The sequence below is a fragment of the Pongo pygmaeus genome, chromosome 13 (genome assembly GCF_028885625.2).
Source record: "Pongo pygmaeus isolate AG05252 chromosome 13, NHGRI_mPonPyg2-v2.0_pri, whole genome shotgun sequence".
Classification (NCBI taxonomy): domain Eukaryota; kingdom Metazoa; phylum Chordata; class Mammalia; order Primates; family Hominidae; genus Pongo; species Pongo pygmaeus.
Window position 1 is genome coordinate 45,262,223 of NC_072386.2, and position 7,905 is coordinate 45,270,127.

Here is a 7,905-nt window from a genome sequence, read left to right on the forward strand (position 1 = left end):
TTTTTGAAAGTGAAACTAAAGATTAGGTTATTTCTTGTAACTTAGTTTACCATGAAGAAAATCTTAAGATACATAAATAAAATAAAGTAAGGTTTTTTTTTCATATTTTTGTCACTCCTAGACACAGTAGATAAGAAGATGATCCATAGCCACTGGGAGAACAAGGGTTTCCCGGCCTATTTCTGTGGGCATTTGGAGGAGCAATTGCTGAGTTAATGATGTGCCATCCCAAGAAACCTATGGCTATTCAAAATCACAGTGTTCATCCCATCTGTAAACATTTTCTAGCAATATAACAAGATCCTAGATCAAAGTCAGTGTCCTCTCGTTTCAGGCTGGTTCAGAGGATTTCTTTTATGAAAAGACTGGCCACAATTGTAGCAATTTTTAAAGTGACTCAATTATCTAAACACAAATAATACTCCTAGTTTCAAATTAAATTACTATAATGTAATTATATTCACAATTTAAGCATGATAACATTTGTGCTTGATTTTTAACTACTGCAGGATATTGGTTTCATTATTTTTTTTAAGACATTGTACCCAAAGATTTGAACTTTTATATTCATCAATCTAGTGTCCATAGTTAGAAAATAATAAGTTAATACGAGCTTTGAGTATGATATTCTAATGAAAATGTAGAAAAATATTTTGAAAGATATTCATCTGTTAATTTTTTGATTGTCTAACTTTTACTATACGTTATAGTTTTTCTATTTTTCGACATTTGATATTTCTTTGTCATCTCATAGTTCTGCCCTTTTTTTCAATTTGTTAGTAAGTTTTTTGACACCATATGATTAGATTAGAATCAGTCCCTCAATCTGAAACTCTTCATCTTTAATCATAGAGTTTAACCCTATCAAAGACAAAAAACAAGTAGGAACAACCATTTTATTCAGTCTATTAAAATATGGAAAGCACCTCATATCTGAAGACCAGAGTGTCTCAGTAAGGTGGTTGCACCTTAAACATTTATAGGGAGCTGTAGAGAAGTTATAGGTAGAATTCTTTAATCTTATTTTTGTAATTAAGGGAATCTCAGTCAGTCAGCCAGCCAAAAATATCGACCTTTCATTTAGCTACTTCTGGGGGAACAAACACTGTATGCAATTATTTATGAGATAAAAAATGAGAATTTGGATCAGCTGTGCCTGGCCTTGTCCTAGATACAGAAAGAGGATCATCTGGGAGTCTGATCTAAGTCATATGGGTGTTCTTTTCAGTACGTGTTTCCCGGAAAAGAAAAGAGTGGAGGGATTTCTTAACTATTGCTGCTTTCTTGTCAGACAGGGCTCAGGTAAAATTAAACATTGTCAGTGTCCTCTGTTGTTCAAGTTGAATGAATATCAGTTCAGAGGCAATCATTAATATTTTGAGTGGGGTGAGTCAGGGTTTAAGAAGCAGACTGGCTGGATGCAGTGGCTCACATCTATAATCCTAGCATTTTGGGAGGCTAAGGTGGGCAGATCGCTTGACTTCGGGAGTTCAGGACTAGCCTGGGCAACCTGAGGAAACCCCATTTCTACAATAAATTTAAAAAATTAGCCAGGCATAGTGGTGTGTGCCTTTAGTTTCAGGTAATTGAGGGGCTGAGGCAAGAGGATTGCTTGAGCCCAGAAGGTTGAAGCTGCAGTGAGCTGAGTTTGGGCCACTGCACTCTAGTCTGAGTCTCAAAGTGAGACTTTGTCAAAAAAAAAAAAAAAGAGAGAGAGAGAGAGAGAAAAAAGAAGAAGAAGAAGAAGAAGAAGAAGAAGAAAAAGAAGAAGTCGTCTTCTGAAGACTCTTATTGATGTTGTTCCTGCAAAATAATCAGCTGAACTATCTGTTGAAGGCTAGCCATAAAATTCAGTTGTTTTAGGATCTTTCAGACCAAGCATTTTAAAAGATGGATGCATACAATTTTAAAAAGCAATATTAAAAGAAATGGCTATATTCAAGTAAAGAGCTAAGAGTTAAACCCTGAAGATATCCAGCTCAGCAGATTCCAAGAGGTCAGGGATAAACATATTTTTATTTTGTAGTACTGCTCATTGAGTTTCTTAAAGATAAGATGTTTATGCTTTTGATGATATTATTCACAGTCTTGATTGACACTCGTATAAGGACATTTACGATCTGAGGATTTTGCCATAATCTCTTAGTGTCCCAGCCAGTGACTCATTCAGGGAGAAATCTTGCCCTTGCGTGGTCTGCTAAGGGGATCAGTCCTTCACAGTATATATTGCTGGGGAAATAAATGGAAGAAAACCAAAATATTTTCCCCTGACATGTTGAGGGTTATTAAGGTAAAGACACTGGAAACTCAGGGAACAGTCAGCCTCAGCCTCTTTTTGCCTAATGCCAGGACACAAATCCTTTCTTACTGGAGACAGCACTTGCTTATCAGCCCAGAGAAGGACCAGCCAGCATCAGAGCAATCTGGGAACAACTATTAGTATCTTCTCACATTTTCCCACCTTTTAAAAGACTAGAACTGCTCTCTCCTTTGTCTTGTCACTATGCAGGATTTATGGCTCCTTGTTAAAGTACTATTTCAGCAAAGGCCTTAAGCCACTGCCTTGAGAGAGCAGTACTTTTGAACAGAGGCCTGTCCTATGTCATGAGTACAGTATGCATTATAAACTAAAACTGCTTGTTTTCCTTTGCTAATATTTCTTTTGTTTTCAGGACTGTGCCTCAAAAGAACCTAAGAAGGGAAAGAAAAGACATTTTGCTTTCTCCTTTGTAAAATAAAATAAAATCTCCTTTTAACCAAATTTCTTAAACAAATAGAGAAAACAAATCAGTGTTAATATTGAATAAGCATTAAGACATACTGTGATACACATCACAGAAAACTTATTAAAGATATTGTAAAAAACATAAATAAATATCATCTTTTTATAAGCAACAAAGATGCAATATATTACATATATGCTAATTCTCTTTATCCAAAAGAAATACAAAGTTTTTCTATCTTTACAAAAAATAGCAGGAAATTATAACTTGGAGCCAGCAGCATAAATACTTATGGATCTTTTAAAATATAGAAACACATCTCAAAACAATAGTGAACATATTTAAAAATTTAAGTTTTCTAAAGAAAATGCTATAGTTGGGGACTTCCCTTTTCCTTTTGGCATGAGGGAAAAATTACATTTAACCTTATAATATCAAGTCATCTGGCTTTAGTTTACAGTCTTCTTCAGGTCCTGGGGGAAAAGGCCTGCTACAAGGCAAAGTAGAGTCCTCATAAGGATCTAGGTATCAGATTTTAGATTTCAGTGTAGTCAAGTTAAGAAAAGAGAAAACCAGGAAATGTTAGTTTGGAAAGTGATACAAGATACTAAAGAAAACTGAAAAACTTGAAAATTTAGTATGGGTTGAAAGACTGAATATACAAACAAACAATGACCATGCTATATATAAAAATAGAACTATTCTTATGGGATCTTTGGGATGTTGCTTTTCTGTCCAGAAACCTCTGTGGCTGCTGGCACCTTTGCCCAAGTTGTTGTCCTGAATCCAGGAAGAATGAGGAAGAATGAGGTACACAGACAAGTGGAACGTGAGCAAGATGAACAGCTTTATTGAGTATTAAAACAGCTTAGGGGAGACCCACAGTGGGTAGCTCCTCTCCGTAGGCACGCTGTCCCATTGAGTGTTCAGCTCTCTGTGGAGAGGAGGCAATGGAGAGTTAGAGGGTAGCTCCTCTCTGCATCTGGTCATCTCTCCATTCTCTCCTCTGCTCTGGCTGAGCCTGGGGCCTGACAGTTGGGACTTCTCTGGCCTGAAGGTGGGGCATCACTGGGGACCCATCCCTTCCACCCAGGAATCTGGCTGCCTCCTACTGCTATTCATGGTGCCAGGCTTGGCTCGACTTTGCTTCAAAATTGGAGCAGGCGCCAACAGCCAGGAAAGGCCAGACAGTGGGAGCAGGCACTTCTGAACCTGCAAGGGCAGGGGTGGGGGCCTTCCCGGGCCCCACATAGTGCAGGGATGCCTGAGCCTACAGCCATGGTTTGGGCAGCTGCAGCTGTGTCCAGTGGGGCAGGGCTCCTGCCTGATCTGTGGATTGGGAGGCCAGGTCTGCAGCCATGGTTTGGGCAGCTGCAGTGCATCTGGGGAGCTCCCACTCCAATTCAGAAGGGGTGGGGGTCCCACTTGTCCCCAGCTCCCACAGGCTACATGGAGCATGCATCCCCAGCTGCTCCCCACTGCTGCAACTGGTTTAATGGCAGTGGCAGGCTGTCTGGAGCAGCTGCTGCCATCGATTTGACCCACAGTCTGTGGCAAGCAGGCTGTCTGCAGTAACCAGCTCAGAAAACCAACCTACTATAGATAAATCAGACTTATGGAAAAATCAGACTAGTATCTCTAACAATCATTCCAGAAATCCAAACCAATAACTTTCATAAAACCTGGTCCAAACAAAGAAAAGGACTTGATTAATAATTTTAAGTTTCCCCAATTTTCTGTTCTTGCATTTAATTTAGGATCAATCAGAGAAAGCAAATATGAACTCCTCATGAATGATATAGGATGTCCCTCTGGTTAGCCCCCACTACATTTTCCCCATGTTAACAGTCTACAATCAGGATATACCAAAAGCTTTTCTTTCTTTCATTATAAAGCTTCCCTATTCATCTGCCTGCCTTTGAGTCTCTGATAAATGCAAATGACAGTCTTTATCCTTTATTATGGTAAACTCTGATATAACAAGCTCTAAATAAATAGCCTTTGTTCTCATTGTGGTGATCTTTATTTCCACAATGTTTACATTTTTTGCAATGTGACAGGATCTAGTTCAATTTGTAGGTAGGTAACAAAACTTGACCTTCAGAGTGGGAGAAGAAGTTAATTAAATCTACCAAAATTAGTGGAAGAAAAGAAACAATAAAAATTAGACCAGAAATAAACAAAATTGAGACTAAGAAATAAATGCAAACATCAACAAAGTTTGGTTTTTTGAAAACATAAACAAAATTGACAATCCTTTAGCTAGATTAACTAAGAAAAAAACAGACTCACGTAAATAAAATCAAAAATAAAAGAGGAGACATTACAACTGATATTACAGAAATACAAAAGATCATTAGAGACTATTATGAACAACTATGTGCCAACAAATTATAAAACCTTGTGAAATTAAATAAATTCCTGGATGTATACAACTTACTGAAATTTAATTAAGAAGAAACAGAAAGCAGACAAATTATGAGTAATAAGATTAAATCTGTAATGGAGCTTTTCCTTTTTTAATTAAAGGGAAACCAGCTTTCTTTGTAGTTAAGCTTTTTATTATTTATTTTCTTTGTAGGAACAATAAAATTAAACTATCTATAAACAGAAAACCAATATGTAAAATATGCTTAATTTTTATAATATATTAAAATACTGGATTGGTGAAAATAAACAGATAACAAAAAAATACACTTCATGTATATGTTTGCAATCAGACCCCACAGTATATCTGTCTTTATAATTTATTATTGGTGAAAAACAAATAGAAAAGATATGCACAATTATGCCACTGCTAACGATATCAGATTATATTTGTTAAAGTTTTTCTTAATAAAATGGGAACAACACATTGCTAGGTATGTAGAAACAATTTTTCTCTAAAGAATAACTGAACAGTTAAGAGAAGCAAGTAATTCCTAATGGGCTACTAATATAATAGATAATATTATGCTGTGTAACAGAATATTATGGTATTTTGTATTTTTCAAGTCTATAAGTCCATCCATAAAGCCTGTTAAGTAAAACAAAACAAAACAAACAAACAAACAAACAAAAGAACAGAAAAACTCCAAACATTAAGATATATTGACAATCTTGTTCCTATGTATGGTAGAATATCATTAATTCTTTTTTTATGTTTACTTTTAAAATTAGGAACACTTCTTAGGTTTTTTTGGCATTTTGCATTTTTACATGCAGTGTCTGTATTAGCCCATTCTCACACTTCTATAAAGAACTGCCTGAGACTGGGAAATTTATAAAGAAAAAAGGTTTAATTAACTCACAATTCCACAGGCTATACAGGAGGTATGGCTGGGGAGGCCTCAGGAAACCTATAATCATGGTGGAAGGGTGAAGGGGAAGCAAGCACATCTTCTCATGGTGGCAGGAGAGAAAGAGTGACAGGGGAAGTGCTACACCCTTTTAAACAACCAGATCTCATGAGAACTCACTATTATGAGAATAGCAAGGGCAAAACTGCCACTATGATCTAATCACCTCCCACCAAGTCCCTCCCCAAATGTCGAGGATTACAATTCAACATGAGATTTGGGTGGGGACACAGAGTCAAACCATATCAGTGTCTACTGGCTCCTTCTGAGAGTATCTGTGAAAGTTCAGTACATTTTGCAGTGAACAAGGAATAAATGGATAACGTAGGTGCCAAAGTCCAAAGGGGCAAACATTGCTCAAGTTTATTCACTCTGGAAATGAAGATTTTTCTTTTTTATGGGCATGAAGTAACCAGTGGCTGAAGAGAATAAGTCTTTTCTTTCTGACCAGAAGATCATAGTAGTTCTCTATTTCAGAAGCCGATACATACACATCTAGAGTAACCAAAGATGACACTACTATAATGTATGGGAAGGCATAATATAAAAGGCCTCCACCAACCACCTGAAGCATGGTTAATATTAGGAAAAAGTAAAGTGCAGCATAAATACTTTTAAATCAGACTTCCCTAACTCACATGCAATCTTCTTCACCATAAAGTTGGGAGCAGCATCATTAATACCAAGCAGAATGCATAATAGATAAATACAATGATATGTAGTGGGTAGACAGCTTCCTGAGTACTGCACACTGTGGTAACACAATCTGGACTTGGGTTGTAAAGCATCGTGTACCAATCTGAAAGTGTCAATACTCAACATGAACAAACAGATATAAAGAACACCAACTACATCACTCACAAGTAAGGTGACAACAGCTGCCATACTGGATTCAAATAATCTAATGATGTGTTGAAAAAGTGCACTAGAACTTTTTTTTTCCCCATTTACCATTCAATAAAGAACCAAAGTAAAACAAGAGGAAGAGTAGCAATAAATTCAATGTAGATAATTGTGAAGTTCTGGAGACACCATGCAAAGCTGACAATATTTCTGTGCATTTGTTCTGTGTCCCTCTTTGGCACAAGTCACATTCTCTAGATATTTCACTTGATCCATTTTTAAATAAGATCTTCCCATGAAAAAGTCCCAGACATGCCATTGGCCACCTGTAGGTTTCCCCCAGGAAGCTCTGGGATCAGCACAACTGGCCACAGCACCCGGACATCCAGGCTCCCTGAATATCAGGTTCTAATTAAGCCTACTTTTTAGATTAGATCTTAATTAGATCTACTTCTAATTAAGCAGATCAAAGAACTGCTTTTCAAAAATCCTTTTAAATATACAAGTAGCAAGCTTTCCATCTTGGGCGCAGTTGGCCTTTCACTGAAGCCCAGAGAATGGCTGCTGCAGAACCGTGCCTCCCCTTGTCACCTGTGAGGGGCCCTCCTCCTCCTCTCACAGGGTCAATTTCCAGTGATGGAGCGAGGCCGTCTCTCCGGCCCAGTGGAAGAAACAAGGCAAACTGAAAACTATCACACTGTAGATATATACCAAAGTTTCAAATCAAAGGTATGCTTAAACAGATGACTGAAAACAAAAACAATCACACATAAAACTAAAACCAAGAAGCCCTTTATGGCTTTAAACAGTGCCTCCAAAGAGGGAGCAAAAGCTGCAAAACTCTCAAGATCCAGACCACTCCCAAAGACAGCTCATAAATTAGGAAGTTTCACTGGTTGCAAATGAAATACAACCCATATTTCTTTCTTTCTTTTTTATATTCTTATTTTAAGTTCAGGGGTACAGGTGCAGGTTTGTTACTTAGGTTAACTGTGTCATGG

The 7,905-nt window shown here is 37.3% G+C and overlaps 1 pseudogene; it reads right to left on the reverse strand.

Annotated features, from left to right (window-relative positions):
- Positions 1–6,306: 6,306 nt before the first annotated feature.
- Positions 6,307–7,223, reverse strand: LOC129044214 (JNK1/MAPK8-associated membrane protein-like; annotated as a pseudogene).
- Positions 7,224–7,905: the final 682 nt, after the last annotated feature.